Source organism: Mus caroli, unplaced genomic scaffold (genome assembly GCF_978045245.1).
Source record: "Mus caroli unplaced genomic scaffold, Mus_caroli_1 scaffold_9, whole genome shotgun sequence".
NCBI lineage: Eukaryota > Metazoa > Chordata > Mammalia > Rodentia > Muridae > Mus > Mus caroli.
In genome coordinates this window covers 89,675,609-89,698,513 of record NW_028227264.1, presented here as the reverse complement: position 1 = coordinate 89,698,513, position 22,905 = coordinate 89,675,609, and the positions used below count along the sequence as shown (strand labels likewise).

Genomic DNA, 22,905 nt, shown 5'->3' with positions numbered 1-22,905 from the left:
TGTTCCATCCAGTGGTGTTTGTGGGCTTCATTTTCTCCATATTCTCCTAATACTAGTGAATTTAGTATCAGCCATTTTACCAGCTATGATATCTCATTGTAACTCTGATTTGCATTTCTCTGATTATTAGGTAGAGGCCTTATTTCTACATATTGGTCATCCTACATATGTTCTTTAAGGAACAGCTCTCCACGTCCATTTTCAAGAGTTCACTGCTTCCAGCTCTGGAGTTGTTTGAGAGCCCTATATGGTGACATAAACCTTTTAAATGATGTATGGTATACAAATACTTTTTCCTGGTTCATAAGTTGACTTTTCATTTTGCTCTTTCTTTTGCAGAACAAAAGCCATTTTTCCAAGGTAATTCACTTGTCTACTTTGTTTTTGTTGATTATTTTTGCACGTAGATAAAAAAATATTTGCCCAGACTAATATCATGAATATTTTAATTGTTTTCTTCTAGTTCTTTTACAGTTTCAGGTTTTAGGTTTAAGTTCATTTTAGGTTAATTTTTGCAGAGAGTCTGAGATGAAAATCTAACGTAATACTTCTATGAAGCTATCAGATTTTCCACAGCAACTTATTGGCAAGAATGCCCCTTTCCTATTTTGTGTTTTGAGTATCTCTGTATCTATAACTGCTTTTCCTACAAGTATTTTGCAACAGCATTTGACCACAAACTTTTCAACCCCCTGTCTCAGCCTCCAAAGTGCTGTGATATTAGAGGAATGTACTGCTACATCTAACTTTCTATAAATCATATATCGACATAAATTATATATAAATCTTATAATCTGTTACTTACTTCTAAAAATATATTATGAACTTTTTTCAATGGTAAATATATTTGGTCCTCGATTTTGAAGGCTGACAAGATTTTCTGATTCTATGATATACAAGAGCAAGATGTATTCTCAGGAACTATATTCCAAATTCTGAGCTTCATCTTAGATTAGCCTAGTGATATGTGATTGCACAGTCCCCTGTGATATTCCTCAGTGGTAGCAAATCACAGATCTCAGTGAATCATGTGATCGAAAGGGTAACTCAATGTTATACTAGAATATATTTTATTGCTAAGCTATGATGTCTGCCAGCTTAGGTAAAGTAAATGCACATTTGGTTTAGAATATTTTTAACTTGCAATGGGTGTATCAAGATCTAACCCCATTCTAAATTGAACATGTCTGCACATGTTCAAGTGATAAATTTAAGGTTAGATTGCAGTATACATGTAGTCATAACTTAGTCAGTTCTATCATATTGAAATGTAATGTTTTCCTCTTTAAAAAACCCTCTTATTTATACAACTTGTTTATATGTTCCACTCTTTTGAAATAGAATTCCCACAATAAAAGGTATATACCATATGTTTAGGTAAAGTTAAATATGTTTCTGAAATATTCTAATTCGCTCCATATGTCGGTCGGTTCTAGGACTATCATCATATAGTTTTATCACCAGAACCTTAAGATTCATTTCGTACATGGATGGATAAATCTCTCCTTATATTCATCTATGTCAAATCATTCATTCTTACCTTCATGTTTATTTTAATGCATAAAAATTTTCTGAGTTATTAAATAATTCCATATGCTTTGTCCACTACCAAGAAATCATACTTCTATGTATTGGGTCACCTCACCAAGCTAGTCTTCATCTCTAATGCTTCCTTATTGTGATTCCCAGTCAATCAAGAACTATACTTATCTCTCAGTGAGCACTATCTCAACCACATTTATTTCTCTTCACTGTACTTTGCCCAGATATCCAGTGTGTCCTACTTTAACTCACAGAGCAACTTCCAAACTAGCCTCTTGGCTCTAAGGTTGCTTTTCTCATATTTATTTTACTTCCAAACACTCATATGAGGGAGTTAAGGCTCAATCATGTCTCAAGTAGTACTCTTGATTTTGATATAACTTTATGAGAAAAGAATTAATGCTATAGACTTCGTATGTATAGATACTAAGCAGATCCCATAAACCATCTCAGGATTCTCATACTGAGTGATTTCATTGAGTAAACTAGTGTTTCTCATACAAATTATATTCATATAACAAGAGCTGGACAAATAACCAAGGTACCATTTAATGAGATGAAGTATAATCCTATTATTATGATAATACTCTTAATATTTAAAGTGTTTGTCTGGCATTTAGCAAAATTCCATGTGGACAGCGGGACAGTGAATACATGCTGAGGAGAATGAGGTCATAAAATAGTTCTTCATTTTTTGTTCTCTAGCCTTCTTTTTCCACTTACCCGAGAGCTGAGGCCATCTTCTTTAAAAGGCACATAAACACTTCACCAATCTTTGCTTAATTAAGCCTGAGACAAAGCCATTTAAGGACAACCATACATTCAGATCACTATAGGGAGAACAGCAATATACATTTGCAAAATACTTTGTGTTCTGTGAAACAAACCCTACTTTATTTGCCAAAATGATTCCCACTTAGTGCTCACAACAATCGATCCAATTTTTATCCAGAAAATAGTTTGGGGAGTGTTAAAGGACTCATCTAATAAAAACCTCATCACAGTGGAAGGGCTGGGCTCCAACCTTGAATGCATATATTTGTATTGTGATTAAAAAGTACTATGGTGGGCAGGAGAGATGGCTCAGGGCTAAAGAGCTCTGACTGCTCTTCCACAGGTCCTGAGTTCAATTGCCAGCAACTACATGGTGGCTCACAACCATCTGTAATGGGCATCCGATGCCATTTTCTACAGCTACAGTGTACTCATATACATGAAATCAGTCAATCAATCAATCAATCTTAAAAAATGGAAATGTGAGAACCTGGGGAACACTGAGGAGGCATGGGAAAGTCAGTTTGATAAAACACATTTTATATGTGTATGAAATTCTCAAAACATAAATAAACATCTTTTAAAATAAAAAATCATTTTAAATAAAAGAGGATGGAAGATGAAACAATATTGTAGTAATGCAGCTTGCTAGCCTTGGATCTACAGTCAGCTACAAGGGGCCTGGGTATAGCTCATTGGATAAAGTGACACTCCTACAAACACAAGGACCTAAGTGCAGATCCCCAGCACTTACTTAAAAGCTAGATGTGGGGGCACCCCCTGTAACCCTAGCACTCTCAGCACTGGAGACAGGAGACCAGCAGATCCCTGGAGCTTATTGGGCAGCCAGCCTAGGCAAGTTGATAGGCTTCAGGGTTGGTGAAAGCACCTGACGAAAACAAGGCGGAGAGCAAGAGAGGAAGGCACCAAACATCATCCTCTGGCCTCAGGAGCCATGGACACCCACACACCCACACACATGTACATGCATCATATGCACAAATAAAGAAAAATTAAACAAATCAGCTTGAAACCAAAGATAAAAGGTAGCACACAGATGCAGAAAAGGGCCAGAAAACATTCTCCACTAGAAGCTCTGCAATGAAGTAGAGGTTTGTTCTTTGTTTGTTTGTTTGTTTGTTTTAGTGTAGTGGGATCTATTTTGAATGCCTCTAAACCATGAAATAAAAAAAAACTGCTTTTATCCTAGTAAATTTGGGGAATTCCATACAAGAACAATAGGAAATTTATAACACACCAACTGAGGTCATCAAGAACTGAGAAAGCCTAAGAGGATATCAAATTATACCTTAGTGGGGGAAAAATGCTTTGCTATCAATATTCAAAGCCAGTGATTTTTATCTGTCTCAAAGTTAATGCAGCACTTATTCCATCTGTGTGTCTGCCACTTAGCTGGAGTCTTGACACAGAATCCTAAAGTGTCTTTGGAAAAATAAGTATGTGCTGATGGCCAGGTGACAATTTGAAAGAGAGGGAAAGGAGAGAGGTCAGTCTTTCATCATATATTTAAATAAATATAAATGCTCTGATACAATAACTTTAAGGCAATAGAATAAAAAGGTATTTGAAAGTTAACAGTTTTAATGTTTGCAGAAATTTATTATAGTTAGAAGATGGCAACTCAAGTCAGAGGGGAAGCAATGACTTATTTAGTATTTGCTAGTTTGATGACAGATAAGTCATTAGAAATAAATAAGAACTCTGGAAACACATCTGAAATTATATATATGTATTCTCCTATATACCCATGTCTGTCCTGGAACCTACTGCATAGACTAGACTGGTTTTGAATTTATGGTGATCTTCCCCCTCTGTCTTCTGACCACTATATTTCAAATAAATGTTCAAATAATGAGAAGATACATCTTTTGTTATATTAACCTTAAAGAATGGCCTATGACTAAAAGATTGAACAAGACAAATAACCAGAACTGAAGAGGGAAAAACAGCTGATAAATCTATGTTGATGTAGGGATTAATCTATTTATGAGGAAGCCATTGAAGAGAGTCTTTAAAAATTGTGCTAAGATGCTAAGTGTAGCTCTCCACAGTTTATGGCTTTGGGTGGTGGTCGGGCGGGGGGTGAGAAAGGATTCAGTTTTAAGGGGCTGGCCACTGGCAGTTTGACCAATCTCCAACGAGTATATGATGAGCAACACAAATTAAGAGTTGGTATATATTTTTTTTATTTACTGAGGGGGTGGGGGTGGGAGGTGGGAAAGGACACAAGGGTGGAAGGGTGGAGCTGGGAAGAATGGGGAGTGAGTATGATCTGGGTGCATTACATGAAATTCCCAAACAATCTATAAAAATATTGTATTGGGAGAAAAATGGAATAAAACTTTCAATGACAAACATGACAAAGGACTCATATCTTTAATCTCTAAACAGAGTTATAATTAAAAATAAAGAGATCAAAAACTTAAGAGAAAAATGAACGAGTGATGAGAGGATCATGAAAATAACTAGAAACACTAAAAGGAGAAGTGTCTGCTCTTCTTTATCATTCAACATACGTAAAGTCAAGCAATGATTCCTAACTAAATTCCTATAAACAATGCAAAGGGAGCTTAAAATGGGCACTTCATAAATTTTTGTTGAACATATGAGCTAAAACATCTTCCAGCCTAGTTTGTTTGCAGCCACTGGTTGATATAGACTTTAAAACTTATATTTAGCTTTTTTTCTGTTACTGGTATATTAGGGTTTCCATTGCTGTGAAGCGACACCACGGCCAAGCCAACTCTTATAAAGGCACACATTTCATTGGGGATGGCTTACAATTTCAGTGGTTTAGTCCATTATCATCATAGTGGGAAGCATGGCAGTGTACAGGCAGACATGGTGCCAGAGGAGCCAAGAGTTCTACATCTTGACCCAAAGGCAGCTAGAAGGAGACTGTCTTCTACAGGCAGCCAGGAGAAGTATTTTCCATACTTAGCAGAGCCTGAACACAGGAGACCTTAAAACCTGCCTCCACAGTGATACACTTCCTCCAACAAGGCTACACCTCCTCCAATAAGGTCACACCTCCTAATAGTGCCACTTCCTATGACCAAGCATTCAAACACATGAATCTATGGGGGTCATTCTTATTCAAACCACCATACTTGGGATAGGATGGAATCAGAAAATTTCCATCACTATTCCTAGAGCATAACCATTTGTGTACATTACATCGTTGCTATTCTCATTATCACTGTGTTTTAGTAGATACTGGAATGGAGGGGGGCAGAAGAGTGAAGACTGCATCTTCCTGTCAGGAGAGTGAAAAGTGTAATCACGCTGGGTACAGTAGAGAATGCCTTGGAGGGCAGAGGAGGGTCAGTCACAGTACCTTCAGGGCCAGCTTAGTCTACATAGCAAGTAGCAGGCCAGCCTGGGGTTATGTACTGGTAGCAAGTTCCAGGTACCCTCCAAAAAAAAAAAAAAAAAAAAAAAAGATTCTCCTCTACACTTTGTCTCCATATTTGTTCCCATGACCATTTTGTTCCCCTTTCTAAGAAGGACAGAAGCACCCACACTTTGGTCTTCCTTCCTCTTGAGCTTCATGTGGTTTGTGAGTTGTATCTTGGGTACTCCGAGTTTTGGGGATAATATCCACTTATCAGTGAGTGCATACCAGGTGTGTTCTCTTGTGACTGAGTTACCTCACTCAGGATGATATTTTCTAGTTCCATCCATTTGCCTAAGAATTTTATTAGTTCATTGTTTGTAATAGTTGAGTAGTACTCCATTGTGTAAATCTACCACATTTTCTGTATCCATTCCTCTGTTGAAGGACATCTTAGTTCTTTTAAGTTCTGGCTATTATAAATAAGGCTGCTATGAATACAGTGGAGCATGTGTACTTGTTATATGTTGGAGAATCTTTTGGATATATGTCCAGGAGTGGTATAGCTGGGTCTTCAGGTAATATTATGTAAAATTTTCTGAGAAATCACCAGACTGATTTCCAGAGTGGTTTTACCAGCTTGCAATCTCACTAACAATGGAGGAGTGTTCCTCTTTCTCCCCATCCTCACCAGCATCTGCTGTCACCTGAGTTTTTGATCTTAGCCATTCTGACTGGTAGAATCAAAGTGTAGAGCAGAGACTGAAGGGAAGGCCATCTAGAGACTGCTGCACCTGGGGATCCATCCCATATACTGTCACCAAACCCAGACACTATTGTGGATGTCAAGAATATGTGCTTGCTGAAAGGAGCCTGATATAGCTGTCTCCTGAGAGGCCCTGCCAGTGCCTGACAAATTCAGAGGTGGATGCTCTCAGCCAACCATTGGACTGAGCAAGGGGTCTCCAATGGAGGAGTTACAGAAAGGACAGAAGAAACTGAAGGGATTTGCAAGCCCACAGGGAGAACAACAATGTCAGGAGAACAACAATGTCAACCAGCTAGACACCCTAGAGCTCCCACAGACTAAGCCACCAACCAAGGAGTGAGTACACATGGAGGGACCCATGGCTTCAGCCACATATGTAGCAGAGGATAGCCTTGTTAGGTATCAATGGAAGGAGAAGCCCTTGGTCCTGTGGGAATTCAATGTCCCAGTTAAGAGGAATGCCAGGGCAGGGAGGCATCCATGGGTGGGTGGGTAGGTAGGGGAACAGCCTCATAGAATCAGCGGGAGGGGGCACTGTATAGGAGGTTTTGGGAGGGCACAGATCGGGAAAGGGGATAACATTTGAAATATAAATAAAGAAAATATCCAATAAAAACATAAAAAAGAAAGAAAGAAAGAAAGAAAGAAAGAAAGAAAGGAAGAAAGAAAGAGAAGAAGAAGAAAAGCCTTTTAAAAAAAGCTATAATCAGATCTAATCAAAATCAAACATTGATTGTAAATGTGTATTAGGATATACATTAGAAGTTCTCAATATGCAGGGAACTAGGTCCATTGCAAATCTTCTTTCTGATTGACCATTCAGAATGGAAGGTTTCAATCTAAACATTTGAAACCAAAGTAGAAATCTCACTGGCAACCTGCTGAGAAACCCAGGTGGGTTCTTCCTAGGAATGGGGCTTTGAGTGTGACTTGCATCTGACTGTATATCAGCCCCAAATTGCCCAGATCAGAGCTAGAAGCCCCAGCATCTTTGAATACAACCTTATTTGGCAAGAGGAGCATTGCAGGTGTGTGTAGTTCGTTAAAGTGAAGATTCTTTTTAAAATTAGGATGATCCTTTTAATTCAATGACTGCTGTCAACACCTTAGTTTCCTGTTTTGAGCTTCGAGAATTGCCATATGATAAAATGCCTGTGGTTTAAACAGGCAGTTACAGGAGCCACAGGAAACTAATACAGGGGAGAGACTAATACAGAAGAGAGAACATGTACCACAAAGTCCTATTGATAAAAAACCTTCAAAGTAAAATACTTGACTGATCATCTTTAGTGTCTGAAATTTTATCTGTGGAAAGAAATTAATGACTCAGGATTATCAGGAGAGGGGATTATCTCTGCTTGTCACAAAATCACACATGTAAAACTTAAATCAACATATTATGTAACCCACAATTTCTCCTGGAAAGAAATTTTTCTGCAATTAAACCTAAAAATAAAAATTAAAAATGCAGTTTTAAGAATGTGCACCACAGGTGAGAGTGCAGACTGCTGAAGCAACACAGCTTTTGGGACAGGCCCTGTTTTGGGCTGCAGACATCCGGGCACCTTCCCTGCCAGAGAAGAGGTGGCCACCTGGGAGGGCTCTGATCCCCAGAGCAGGTGAGGGAGCCATCTTATGTCTTGGGTCCCTCAGAGACCAGTCTGTGCAGATGAGCGCTCAGGCTGCAGAGGCAACCCATCTTCTGGGACAGGCCCTATTTCCAGGCTTCATCTTCAGCCAGGAGGTAGGTCTGAATGCCAGACCTCTGTGCACCTTCCCTGCAAGAGGAGAGCTTGCCTGAAGAGTACTCTGACCACTGAGACTCAGAAGAGAGATGGACTCCCAGGGCACTGGCAGAGGCTAACAGAATCATAGGAGGAACAGGCTCCAGCCAGAGACAACTATAACAACTAACAGCAGAGATTACCAGATGGCAAAAGGCAAACGTAAGAATCTTACCAAAAGAAACCAAAACTGCTCACCATCATCAGAACCCAACACTCCCACCTCAGCCAGTCATGGAAACCCCAATACACCCGAAAAGCAAGATTTAGATTCAAAATCATACCTCAGGATGCTGGTAGAGGACCTTAAGACAGGCATTAATACAAGATAACACTGCTAAACAGGTAGAAGTCCTTAAAGAATCACAGGAAAACACTGCTAAACAGGTAGAAGTCCTTAAACAGGAAACACAAAAATCCCTTAAAGAATTACAGGAAAACACAATCAAACAGGTGATGGAATTGAACAAAACCATCCAAGACCTAAAAAGGGAAGTAGACACAATAAAGAAAATCCAAAGTGGGATAACACTAGAGATAGAAAACCTAGGAAAGAAGTCAGGAACCATAGATTTGAGCATCAGCAATAGAATACAAGAGATGAAAGAGAGAATCTCAGGTGCAGAAGATTACACAGAGAACATGGGCACAACAATCAAAGAAAATGCAAAATGCAAAAAGATCCTAACTCAAAACATCCAGGAAATCCAGGACAAAATGAAAAGACCAAACCTACGGATAAGAGGAGTAGACGAGAATGAAGATTTTCAACTAAAAGGGCCAACAAATATCTTCAACAAAATTATAGAAGAAAACTTCCCAAACCTAAAGAAAGAGATGCCCATGAACATACAAGAAGCCTACAGAACTCCAAATAGACTGGACCAGAAAAGAAATTCCTCCCGACACATAATAATCAGAACAACAAATGCACTAAATAAAGCTAGAATACTAAAAGCAGTAAGGGAAAAAGGTCAAGTAACATATAAAGGCAGGCCTATTAGTATTACACCAGACTTTTCACCAAAGACTATGAAAGTCAGAAGATCCTGAACAGATGTTATACAGACCCTAAGAGAACACAAATGCCAGCCCAAGCTACTATACCCAACAAAACTATCAATTATCATAGATGGAGAAACCAAAGTATTCCATGACAAAACCAAATTCACACAATTTCTTTCCATGAATCCAGTCTTTCAAAGAATAATAAAGGGAAAACACCAACATTAGGATGGAAACTACACCCTAGAAAAAGCAAGAAAGTAATCCTTCAACAAACCTAAAAGAAGACAGCCACAAGAAGAGAATCCCAACTTTAACAACAAAAATAACAGGAAGCAACAATTACTTTTCTTTAATTTCTCTTAACATCAATGGACTCAATTCCCCAATAAAAAGACATAGACTAATAGACTGGTTACACAAACAGGACCCAACATTTTGCTGCTTACAGGAAACCCACCTCAGGGAAAAAAACAGACACCACCTCAGAGTGAAAAGCTTGAAAACAATTTTCCAAGCAAATGGTCTGAAAAAACAAGCTGGAGTAGCCATTCTAATATCGAATAAAATTGACGTTCAACCCAAAGTTATCAAAAAAGACAAGGAGGGGCACTTCATACTCATCAAAGGTAAAATCAACCTAGATGAATTCTCAATTCTGAATATCTATGCTCCAAATGCAGCCACATTCATTAAAGAAACTTTAGTAAAGCTCATAGCACACATTGCACCTCACACAATAATAGTGGGAGACTTCAACACCCTACTCTCACCAATGGACAAATCCTGGAAACAGAAACTAAACAGAGACACATGGACACTAGCAGAAGTTATGAAACAAATTGATTTAATAGATATCTACAGAACATTTTATCCTAAAACAAAAGGATATACCTTCTTCTCAGCACCACATGGTACCTCCTCCAAAATTGACCATATGGTTGGTCACAAAACAGGCCTCAACAGATACAAAAATAATGAAATTATCCCATGCATCCATCAGATCACCACAGACTAAGGCTGATCTTCAATAACAGCATAAATAATAGAAAGCCAACATTCACGTGGAAACTGAACAACACTCTACTCAATGATACCTTGGTCAAGGAAGAAATAAAGAAAGAAATTAAAGACTTTTTAGAGTTTAATGAAAATGAAGCCAGAACACACCCAAATTTATGGGACACAATGAAGGCAGTCCTAAGAGGAGAAATTATAGCCCTGAGTACCTCCAAAAAGAAACTAGAGAGAGCATACACTAGCAGCCTGACAGCACACCTAGAAGCTCTAGAACTAAAGGAAGCAAATTCACCCAAGAGGAGTAGATGGTAGGAAATAATCAAAGTCAGGGCTGAAATCAACCAAGTGGAAACAAAAAGAACTATTCAAAGAAGCACCAGGAGCTGGTGCTTTGAGAAAATCAACAAGATAGATAAACCCTTACACAGACTAACTAGAGTGCACAGGGACAGTATTCTAATTAACAAAATCAGAAATGAAAAAGGAGACATAAAAACAGATCCTGAAGAAATCCAAAACACCATCAGATCCTTCTACAAAAGGCGATACTCAACAAAACTGGAAAACCTGGATGAAATGGACAACTTCCTAGACAGATACCAGATACCAACGTTATATCAGGATCAGATTAACGATCTAAACAGTCCTATATCCCCTAAAGAAATAGAAGCAGTCATTAATAGTCTCCCAACTAAAAAAAAGCCCAGGACCAAATGGGTTTAGTGCAGAGTTCTATCAGACCTTCAAATAAGATCTAATTCCAACTCTCCTCAAACTATTCCACAAAATGGAAACAGAAGGTACTCTACCCAAATCACTCTATGAAGCCACAATTACTCTGATACCTAAACCACACAAAGACCCAACAAAGAAAAAGAACTTCAGACCAATTTCTCTTATGAATATCAATTCAAAAATATTCAATAAAATTCTCGCTAACCGAATCCAAGAACACATCAAAATGATCATCCATCATGTCCAAGTAGACTTCATCCCAGGGATGCAAGGATGGTTTAATATATGGAAATCCATCAATGTAATCCACTATATAAACAAACTCAAAGACAAAAACCACATGATCATCTCATTAGATGCTGAGAAAGCATTTGACAAAATCCAACACCCATTCGTGATAAAAGTCTTGGAAAGATCAGGAATTCAAGGTCCATACCTAAACATAATAAAAGCAATTTACAACAAACCAGTAGCCAACATCAAACTAAATGGAGAGAAACTCAAAGCAATCCCACTAAAATCAGGGACTAGATAAGGCTGCCCACTTTCTCCCTACCTGTTCAATATAGTACTTGAAGTCATAGCCAGAGCAATTCAACTACAAAAGGAGAACAAGGGGATACAAATTGGAAAGGAAGAAGTCAAAATATCACATTTGCAGATAATATGATAGTATATATGAGTGACCCTAAAAATTCCACCAGAGAACTCCTAAACCTGATAAACAGCTTCAGTGCAGTAGCTGGATAGAAAATTAACTCACATCAATGGCCTTTCTCTACACAAAGGATAAATGGGCTGAAAAAGAAATTAGGAAAACAACACCCTTCACAATAGTCACAAATAATATAAAATACCTTGGTGTGACTCTAACTAAGGAAGTAAAAGATCTGTATGATAAGAACTTCAAGTCTCTGAAGAAAGAAGTTGAAGAAGATCTCAGAAGATGGAAAGATCTTTGATGCTCATGAATTGGCAGAATTAATATAGTCAAAATGGCTATCCTGCCTAAAGCAATCTACAGATTCAATGCAATCTGCATCAAAATTCCAACTCAATTCTTCACTGAGTTAGAAAGGGCAATTTGCAAATTCATCTGGAATAACAAAAAACCTAGAATAGCAAAAACTCTTCTCAAGGATAAAAGAACCTCTGGTGGAATCACCATGCCTGATATTAAGCTGTACTACAGAGCAATTGTGATAAAAACCACATGATACTGGTACAACAACAGACAGGTAGATCAATGGAATAGAATTGAAGATCCAGAAATGAATCCACACACCTATGGTCACTTGATCTTTTACAAGGGAGCTATAACCATCCAGTGGAAAAAAGACAGCATTTTCAACAAATGGTGCTGGCACAACTGGTGGTTATCATGTAGAAGAATGCAAATTGATCCATTCTTATCTCCTTGTACAATGCTCAATTCTAACTAGATCAAAGGACTCTACATAAAACCAGAGACACTAAAATTTATAGAGGAGAAAGTGGGGAAAAGCCTCGAAGATATGGGCACTGGGGAAAATTTCCTAAACAAAACAGCAATGGCTTGTGCTGAAAGATCAAGAATTGACAAATGGGACCTCATGAAATTGCAAAGCTTCTGTAAGGCAAAAGACACTGTCAATAAGACAAAAAGGCCACCAACAGATTGGAAAGGTATTTTTACCAATCCTAAATCTGATACAGGACTAATATCCAATATATACAAAGAGCTCAAGAAGCTGGACTCCAGAAATCCAAATAACCCCATTAAAAACGGGGTACAGAGCTAAACAAAGAATTCTCAAATGAGGAATACCAAAGGGCCTAGAAGCACCTGAAAAAATCCTTAATCATCAGGGAAATGCAAATCAAAACAACCTTGAGATTCCACCTCACACCACTCAGAATGGCTAAGATCAAAAGTTCAGGTGACAGCAGATGCTGGCAAGGATGTGGAGAAAGAGGAACACTCCTCCATTGTTGGTGGGATTGCAAGCTTGTACAACCACTCTGGAAATCAGTCTGGCGGTTCCTCAGAAAAATGGACATAGTACTACTGGAGGATCCAACAATACCTCTCCTGGGCATATATCCAGAAGATGTTCCAACTGGTAAGAAGGACACATACTCAACTATGTTCATAGCAGCCTTATTTATAATAGCCACAAGTTGGAAAGAACCAAGATGTCCCTCTTAGAGGAAAGGATGCAGAAAATGTGGTACATTTACACAATGGAGTACTACTCAGCTATTAAAAAGAATGAATTTATGAAATTCCTAGGCAAATGGATGGACCTGGAGGGCATCATCCTGAGTGAGGTAACCCAATAATGAAAGAACTCACATGATATGTACTCACTGATACGTGGATATTAGCCCAGAAACTTAGAATACCCAAGATAACAATTTGCAAAACACATGAAACTCAAGAAGAATGAAGACCAAAGTGTGGACACTTTGTCCCTTCTTAGAACTGGGAACAAAACACCCATGGAAGGAGTTACAGAGACAAAGTTTGGAGCTGAGATGAAAGGATGGACCATCCAGAGACTACCCCACCCAGGGATCCATCCCATAATCGGTCACAAAACCCAGACACTATTGCATATACCAGCAAGATTTTGTTGAAAGGACCCTGATATAGCTGTCTCCAGCGAGGCTATGCCAGTGCCTGGCAAATACAGAAGTAGATGCTCACCGTCATCTATAGGATGGAACACAGAGCCCCCAATGGTAGAGAAAGCACCCAAGGAGCTGAAGGGGTCTGCAACCTTATAGGTGGGACAACAATATGAACTAACCTGTACCCCCAGAGCTCGTATCTCTAGCTGCATATGTAGCAGAAGATGGCCTAGTCGGCCATCATTGGGAAGAGAGGCCTCTTGGTCTTGCAAACTTTATATGCCTCAGTACAGGGGAATGCCAGGGCCAAGAAGTGGGAGTGGGTGAGTAGGGGAGCAGGGCGTGGGGAGTGTATAGGGCACTTTTGGGATAGCATTTGAAATGTAAATAAAGAAAATATCTAATAAAAAATATCAAAAAAATAATAATGAGCACCAAATCAGGGTTTCTATTAAAGGAGTGGACTTTGGATTGAAAGGAATGCTAAATATCATTCACAAGAAAAGGCAATGTATTATAATGGGGTCTGCAGGTCAAGCCACATAAAATCCAAGTGGGTCTCATGGAAACAATGAAAACTCGGGATGTATAAGGAAATTTTCCTTAAATCAAAAACTCCAATGATGAACACAGAGACCTGTGTTTTACAAATAGCAGGCTATTTGAATGAGAATTTTTGGTGGAAAATGAGATATATCACATAAGATACTTAGTATGGTGCCTTAGTGCCTAAGTGGTCCACAGATGAAGTCAGTATTATGACTCACCCATTTTAAAATGCAATACTATAAAATACTTCTATAAAATACTATAGAGGTAGCAAGGTAGGAATGATGTCACAGGATAGCAATCCCAGGCCTCAGGAGGCTAAACCAGGGTGGCAGTGACTTTAGTCTAACCTGGACTGTTCATGAACTTCTATCTCAAACAAATAAAAACAAGTATCATTTGTAATAAAACATGAATACACACTGTATCTCTTGAAGTAATGCTTACACATTCAAGGGTTAATAATGGAAAACAAGATAATATTCTCTTTTATTTTGTTCAACCTTTTAAGAGCCATATGTATATGTTCTATTTAGGCAAAAAAAAAAAAAAAAAGGTCTATGGATCTAAATGCTGCCTGAAGAAGGTGATGAAACAGTTTCAAAAATATGCAACTTTGACTTTTATTTCTGGTATGGTTGTGAAGAAATTTGCATACCCAGGTGAAATTGTAAATAGTGAAATACCAAGAATAATCTTAATGAAGCAAATAAATGCAATTGAAACCATGCCCAACACTAAGCAGAACCAAAGAGAAATCATCTCAGTAGGACTCCTCAACAAAAATCCAGATGATCTACTTGTGAAATAAAGGGAAATGGATGTAACTCACTAACAGTATGGGAAAGTGTTTTCTGTGAAACAACCTTGAAGCTAAAAGATCAGAGGGCATTGCTGAGGTGGTCTGAATAAAAATGGCCTCCACAAGCCCATAGGAAGTGGTACTATAGGTATGGCCTTGTTGGAGGAGGTGTGGCCTTTTTAGAGGTAGTGTGTCACTGTACAGGTGAAATTTGAGGTCTCCTCTGCTCAAACCTAGTGTGGCACACAGTTTCTTTCTGCTGCCTAGAAATCAAGATGTAGAAGAACTCTATGCTCCTTCTCCAGCACTATGTCTGCCTGTGTCCCTCCATGCCTCCTGCCATGATGATAATGAACTAGACCTCCAAACTGTAGGACAGCCCCAGTTTTCCTTTATAAAAGTTGCCATGGTCATGGTGTCTCTTCATGGCAATAAAACCCTAACTAAGAAAATTGCCTAAGAAGAGAGAGATCAGATGAATTTTTTGAAATGAGAGCAGAAATATCCCACTCTTTTTTTTGGTGGAGGGACAGAGAAGCAATAAGTAAAAATTGAATATTCAAATGTAAATCATGTTTACAATTAAGTATAGAAACCCAGGAGATGCCAGTGAATTTGAAAGTCAATCGATGTTCTAGATAAATATTCAAAAGACAAAGAACATCATCAATTTCAACAAACAATGCTAGACTGGGGTAAAGGTGGGGAGACAAATGTTTAGAGTTGCTGTGATTGACCAAAGGAGACCTGCCCTACTTGATAGGGTGACTACATTGGGGCTGATGTTCTTGAGAGTGTATGGTCCCTCTGTCCCTCTCTTCCTCAGGGGAAGTAACTGGTTTGTAAATTTGAGAAAGGAATGGAGCCTGTGTCACTGACTAAGGAAAGTGAGTGAATGGGACAGACATTTTGAAACATCTTCAGACTTTTGAAAATGCTTTGCATTCTTTAGAGTCAATGCGATTTAGGAAGCTACATGAGGGTGTTCAGTTTTATAGAGAGTAAAAAAAAAAAAGAAAATATGTTGGCTTTAATAAACACCAACAACACTGAATCCTTATGGTTGTGTATCTGTAAGCAACTACTAGGTAAGTCAAGTAATGTTTGAGATGTCAAATTAAGAATTCCCCATGTGTTATCCATCTTAGTTTCCTATTGCTGTGATAAAGGCAACTCATAAAAGAAAGCAATTACTTTGGATTTATGGTTTCAGAGAGTTTGCATCGTGACGGAGCAAACGAACAGTTGTGTACTCACATCTTAATCCACAACCACAAGGTAAAGAGATACTGGGGGTGGCCTTGAATCTTTTGAAACCTCAAATCCCACCCTTAGTGACACACTTCCTCCATCAAGGACATATGTCCTAATCTTTCCCAACAAGTTCTATCAACTAGGGGTTAAGTATTAAAAAAATATATGAGCCTATGAAAGTCATTCTCATTCAACCCACTCCGGCCACCTCAGGCTCATGGCCAAATCATAAGGCAAAAATGCATTGAGTCCAACTGCAAAAGCCTCTGTGGTTTCTACAGTCTCAACACAGTTTAAAGATAGATAGTCTCTTTACAGACTCAAGGCCCTCTCTTAATTGTAACCCCCTATTTAAAAAAAAAAAAGATACTTTCAACATACAGTGTGGCAGAATATAAATTACCATTCCAAATGGGGGAAATGAAGACACTGTGAGGAAATACTAGACTAAAGCAAGGCAGAAATCCAGCAGAACAATTCCAGACCCTACAGTTCCATGTCTAATGTCAAAGGGCATGCATGGCTGAACCCTTCTGGCTTCGCTGTTTGCAACACACTTCTGTCTCTCAAGCACCCTGGTTCCACTCCCTCCTGTAGGCAGCTCTTCTCGACAGATATCTCACAGCTCTGGCATCCCCAGTGTCTTGGGGTCTCTAACACAACTCCAGGCTTCATTTTTACAGCTTTACACAATAGCCTCTCGGGGCCTCCATGCAGAGACTCCCCTGCTATAAGTCCATCCTTGGTGGCTTTTCTTAGCTGTAGAGGGAGATTTTACAATCCCCTCACTAAGGTATCCTTTATAATTCTAAAGCTGGAACCATGTGAGAAACACTTTCAAGTTTTATCTGCCTACCTGATATAGAGCCTGTCCCCACTGAATTGCATTTGCAGAAGTGACAAAAGCTGGGCTGGGTGGGGTCTTTCCCAGAGAACATCCCTCCCTTTTTTTCTACCTCAGAATATGCCTTCTTCCCATCTCATTCAGTGCAACTCTTGGCTCCAACATTAAATTTCCTGATGCCCTTTTTACTTCAGTCTGTATATTTTGTATTCCTTTTCTCTACTTGCTCTATTGCTCTGTAGACCTGCACGGAGTGTTTCATAGTAGCCATGCAACAGAGTCAATATTAGGTTGTTTTGGAATCTCTACCAAGGATATTAACCCAAAGCTTTTCAATTAGCAGATTATTAGGTCATGGGCAGAAAACAGCACTATTCTTTGTTAAAATATCCCAAGAATGGTCTCTAGCCCAGGTGCTAACATTGCTCCCTGTTGAAATCTCTTGATCTGAATTGCTATAGCGACCATTGCTCTCAGCACCATTGCCTTCCAATGTCCTACTCGGATAATCCATTAAGCTTCAGTTACAGGATTTAACTCTCTCCTAGTCCAAAGTCTCAAAGTCTTCCCCATCCATCCAAAACAACATCATGACCAGGCTAGTCACAATAATGCCTCATTCTGAGCACCAACTTCTGCCTTAGCCGCATTTCTATGGCTGTGATAAAACACCACTATAAAAAACAACTCGTAAAAAGAAAGTGTTTAATTCAGAAGGTCAGAATTCCTGAGATTAAATAGCTAAAAGCTCACATCTTGATCTATAACCATGAGGCAGAGAGAGGGAGACCAGGAAAGGCATGAGTGTTTTTGACCTTCAACGGCTGCACCCAATGACATGAATCCCTCAGCAAGGCCACACCTCTTCATCCTTCCCAAACAGTTCCATCAAACTGGGAACGGAGCATTCAACCATATGAACCTATGGCAACCCATCTCATTCCAACCACCACGTCATTGGTCTTCCTCCTACCCACACTTGCTCTGGTAACGCAAGCTCCCTCTACCTTCCTGTATTCAAAACCAGATTCATCTCTTTCTGGTCCAGATTCTATATTTGCCTGGAACTTCAACTGCTTAACTTCACTTTCTAGTTAACCCTACAACAACATGTTGTTTCTGTATTAAAGCTTTTCTCTTATACAGGAAACACCACAAATTGGGCCATGCATAGCATCATTTTATAATTGATGGGCAAATCAAATTATTTAAAATATTAAGTACCTTAATCAAATGTCCCTATTCAAATACATTTAAGTGTTTATGTATAAATACTCCACATAAAAGAATAATAAAGAACAAATAATCACTGAATTATGGGTTTGAATAATGTACTGTATTTTACATTTAAGTAAAAAATGTGGCACTTCAGGCTTATTTATTCCAAGCATTTGATAGGAGGAGGATGGCTTTTTAAATGTCATGTCACATTTTGTAGTTTGAAACTAATCTTTTAACAAGTCAAAACTATGGACTTGTTAATTTTCAGGAATGATGTCATTGGAAAGGATCTATGCATAATCTATAGAACAGTAAAGGACTGTCTACTCATTCTTACAAGTTTTGGGTCCTATGCTTTAGAAAATGGGTTATTGGTATACATATATTTTATCTTTAAATACCCCATAAACATTTGTTAGCTCTTGATGAACATATGAATAAAGAGACAGAAACTCAGTATTTCACTCATTGCTAAAGGAAGCTCCACTTAGTCAAACAGCCATCCTGAAACAAAGCACAGAGTTTGTTGTAAAATGTAACACTCTGGTAAGTATTCCTTTTCTTTCTTTCTTCCTTTCTTCCTTTCTTCCTTCCTTCCTTCCTTCCTTCCTTCCTTCCTTCCTTCCTTTCTTTCTTTCTTTCTTTCTTTCTTTTTTTTTTTTTTTTTTTTTTTTTTTTCTGAAACAGGGTGTCTCTGTATAGCTCTGGCTGTCCTGGAACTCACTCTATAGACCAGGCTGGCCTTGAACTCAGAAATTCGCCTGCCTCTGCCTCCCAAGTGCTAGGATTAAAGGCGTGCACCACCACGCCTGGCTAAGTATTCCTAAATGCAACAATGCCTAAGCAGTGCCCATGCTTGAGCTGTCTTTTGCTTCTGAAGAATATGGTCATACTCACCAGAATAACCCCAAGAAATTAAAAGGGAATAAAACCGTTTTAGAATTCAAAAAAAGAACTTCTTCACAAAATAAAAAAACAAACAAACAAACCTCAATTTCAAAATATCAAACCCAGGCTGGAGAGGTTAAGAGCACTGTCTGCTCTTCCAGAGGTCCTGAGTTCAATTCCCAGCAACCACATGGTGGCTCACAATCATCTATAATGGGATCTAGTGCCCTCTTCTGGCCTGCAGGCATACATACAGAAAGCTGTATGATGTATACTTAATAAATGAATAAGTAAATAAATAAATAAAAAAGAAAATCCAGAACCCTCCTTTAAAAACATAAAATATAAAACCAACCATAATCCAGTTATTACAGGAATGTAAAGCATTATACAAGCCTGATATCAACAAAAAGAGTTTCTCTCTTAAGCCATGACTATGAATGCTTCAACCTGCAAATTATAACTCCATTGACACCAAAAATCACCTCCCTATTAGATTTTATAATTAATTTAAGGTAATAATTTTAGAACTACCATACAACATCATTGTGTAGAAGAATACCCCTTCTTTAGAATACTCTGTTAAACTCTTGGTTATCTGTGGAACATCATGTCCCAAGTCTCCCTCACAAATGGGAGAGAATACACTTGGCAGAACCCGGAACCAAGATGTCTGCTGCCGATGCTCAGGCAAAGCATTCCCGGGCCGGTCAGATCCCTAACCTCTGGCCCGGAAAGTGGCAAGCTGTCTGGGGCCCGAAAAGGGGGCTGCCTTAGAAGCTCTGTGGCTCCTCCCTGTCCCAGAAGCTTTTAGCTTCTGTATTCCGTACTCTCACCTGTGCAGAATACACTCGGCAGGGTCCTGGAACCAAGATGTCTGCTGACGATGCTCAGGCAAAGCACTCCCTCTCCGCTTGGACCCCTTTCCTCTGGCCAGGAAGGTGGCCAGATGTCTGGGGCCTGTTGGGGATATATCCAGAAAATATCCCAACAGGTAAGAAGGACACATGCTCCACTATGTTCATAGCAGCCTTATTTATAATAGCCAGAAGCTGGAAAGAACCCAGATGCCCCTCAACAGAGGAATGGATACAGAAAATGTGGTACATTTACACAATGGAGTACTACTCAGCTATTTAAAAGAATGAATTTATGAAATTCATAGCCAAATGGATGGACCTGGAGGGCATCATCCTGAGTGAGGTAACACAATCACAAAGGAACTCACACAATATGTACTCACTGATAAGTGGATATTAGCCCAAAACTTAGGATACCCAAGATATAAGATACAATTTGCTAAACGCATGAAACTCAAGAAGAATGAAGACCAAAGTGTGGACACTGTGCCCCTTCTTAGAATTGGGAACAAAACACCCATGGAAGGAGTTACAGAGACAAAGTTTGGAGCTGTGACAAAAGAATGGACCATCTAGAGACTGTCATATCCAGGGATCCATCCCATAATCAGCTTCCAAACGCTGACACCATTGCATACAATAGCAAGATTTTGCTGAAAGGTCCCAGATATAGCTGTCTCTTGTGAGACTAGGCCGGGGCCTAGCAAACACAGAAGTGGATGCTCACAGTCAGCTATTGGATGGATCACAGGGCTCCCAATGGAGGAGCTAGAGAAAGTACCCATGGAGCTAAAGGGATCTGCAACCCTATAGGTGGAACAACATTCTGAACTAACCAGTACCCCGGAGCTCTTGACTATAGCTGCATATGTATCAAAAGATGGCCTAGTTGGCCATCACTGGAAAGAGAGGCCCATTGGACACACAAACTTTATATGCCCCAGTACAGGGGAACTCCAGGGCCAAAAAAATGGGAACGGGTGGGTAGGGAAGTGGGGGGGAGGGTATGGGGGACTTTTGGGAGAGCATTGGAAATGTAATTGATGAAAATACGTAATAAAAAATATTTTAAAAAAGCTTTAAAAAAAAGAATATGAGTAGAGATGCAATATGGAGGGTAGGGAATTTGGTTGTACAAGGAACAATTGAAATTTTCTTCCATATCCCTTATCTTATTTCTATGCCCACCTTCAGGAATATGGCTTGAGGGGAGTCGTTTTCATGCTTAGTCTTCTGTACTACAGAGATTATTCTGTATTTCAGATGCTTCTTATTTACATTGTTTTTCTGATGCCCTGATAATTTGCTGAGTGATGTAAGACATTCTGATGATGGAAAACTAATACCTGTAAGAGTGTCCACTGAGGAACCTGAATCCCAGATAGTAATTTCTGCACAGTGTCCTTTGCTTGCCCATTGTATTGGTATTTTCTCTGTCCTCCTTGGAGTTTCTAAAAGAAATAAATTCCCCCTTCTCTATAGTAAAAAAAAAAAAAAAAAAAAAAAAGGTAGAGAATCACACCACGAATAGCTTGTGCTCCCAAGGGTGGAGAGTTCAGCCAGAAAATCAAACCCAAGCTATTCTGTTTGTGTCTATAACCAACATTTACCAACAGCTTGCAGATTTTCCATCCCAGTTGTGTGGACACAGAGACATTTGGTTTCAACATTTGCTTGGGTAATTGGGCCATGTAAATGCTTGCTTACTCTGCTGTGGCTTTACAAAGAAGATTTATGCATTAAAAATTCAGCTAAAAGGTTGTATAAAATAACTTCTTAGGCAACGATTAGGCACTAACGTAGTCCTACTGAAGTCTGTATTTTACTAAGCCTAAAGACTGCATATTAAAACTTAAGGAAGCAAAGCATTACAAAGTAAGAGAAAATAAAAGGATTGCTTTACCTGAGACTGCAAGAATCACACTTAAAGTGGGAGAGTGGAACTGGTAAGAGAGAAGAAAATATATTACCAAAGTTCCCACCTAAGTATTCAGTGATTTGTGAAAGGTAAGAATATAAACAGAAATAACACCATACCTCATAAGGAAAACAGATTGCCAGTTCGGATAAACTTCCCATTAAACTTTGTATCATGAGTGTACAGACGTGGTCTCAAGAAAACTGAAAACTGTGATAAGGATTAATCAAAGGTTCTATAAAAATTCATGCTCTTTAGTATGTATATTATAATGAGTATGCATATGAATTACCAAAAAAAGATTGGCCAATGATGACTCTAGCAGATGATATGGCAATCAGGGCAATGAACACTCATATCTGGGAATGAATTCACCTTTACCCGACAGCACCAAATCTTAACCATGGGTTGCAGCAGTATCAGGTGAGCCATGGATACTTTGACAACAGTACGAGGTTTCTAAATACACAATGACCTAACATTAATTGAAAACCATCGATGCCATGAAGCCAGATTGCTGCTGGGAGTGCTTCCCTAGGTTGCATTCCGAGATTTCACTGTAGCCTCAATGCACAGTTAAGTGCACAGGCAAACTTTGAAGGATGCATCTTTCCATACAGTAGCAACCAAAGCTGCCTGGAAGGCATCAACTCTTATGTAGGAAGCCACATGTGCCGTTGCAGGGTGGCACTGGCTTCTGCTGGCCACCACGCATACATAGGCAGTAAAGTTCTTTTGCCAAGATGAGGTTTTGAGAATTAACCAAAATTAACCAATCAGATGAGAGAGAAGTTAACCAATCAGATGTAGGCATGCAAATGAGGTAATAAGCATAACCTAAGCACAACCAATCCGGGTGTGAGACACACCTCTCCTAGGCCTATATAAGCAGCACCAGTTCTGGGCTTGGGGTCTCTTCGCCTCTGCAATCAAGCTCTCCCAATAAACGTGTGCAGAAGGATCCTGTTGCAG

At 39.1% G+C, this 22,905-nt stretch overlaps 1 protein-coding gene across 6 annotated transcripts in view; it reads right to left on the bottom strand.

The window, feature by feature from the left end:
• Anks1b (ankyrin repeat and sterile alpha motif domain containing 1B) overlaps positions 1–22,905 on the bottom strand; it is a 1,085,844-nt gene that overhangs the window by 731,745 nt on the left and 331,194 nt on the right. The window lies entirely within an intron of this gene.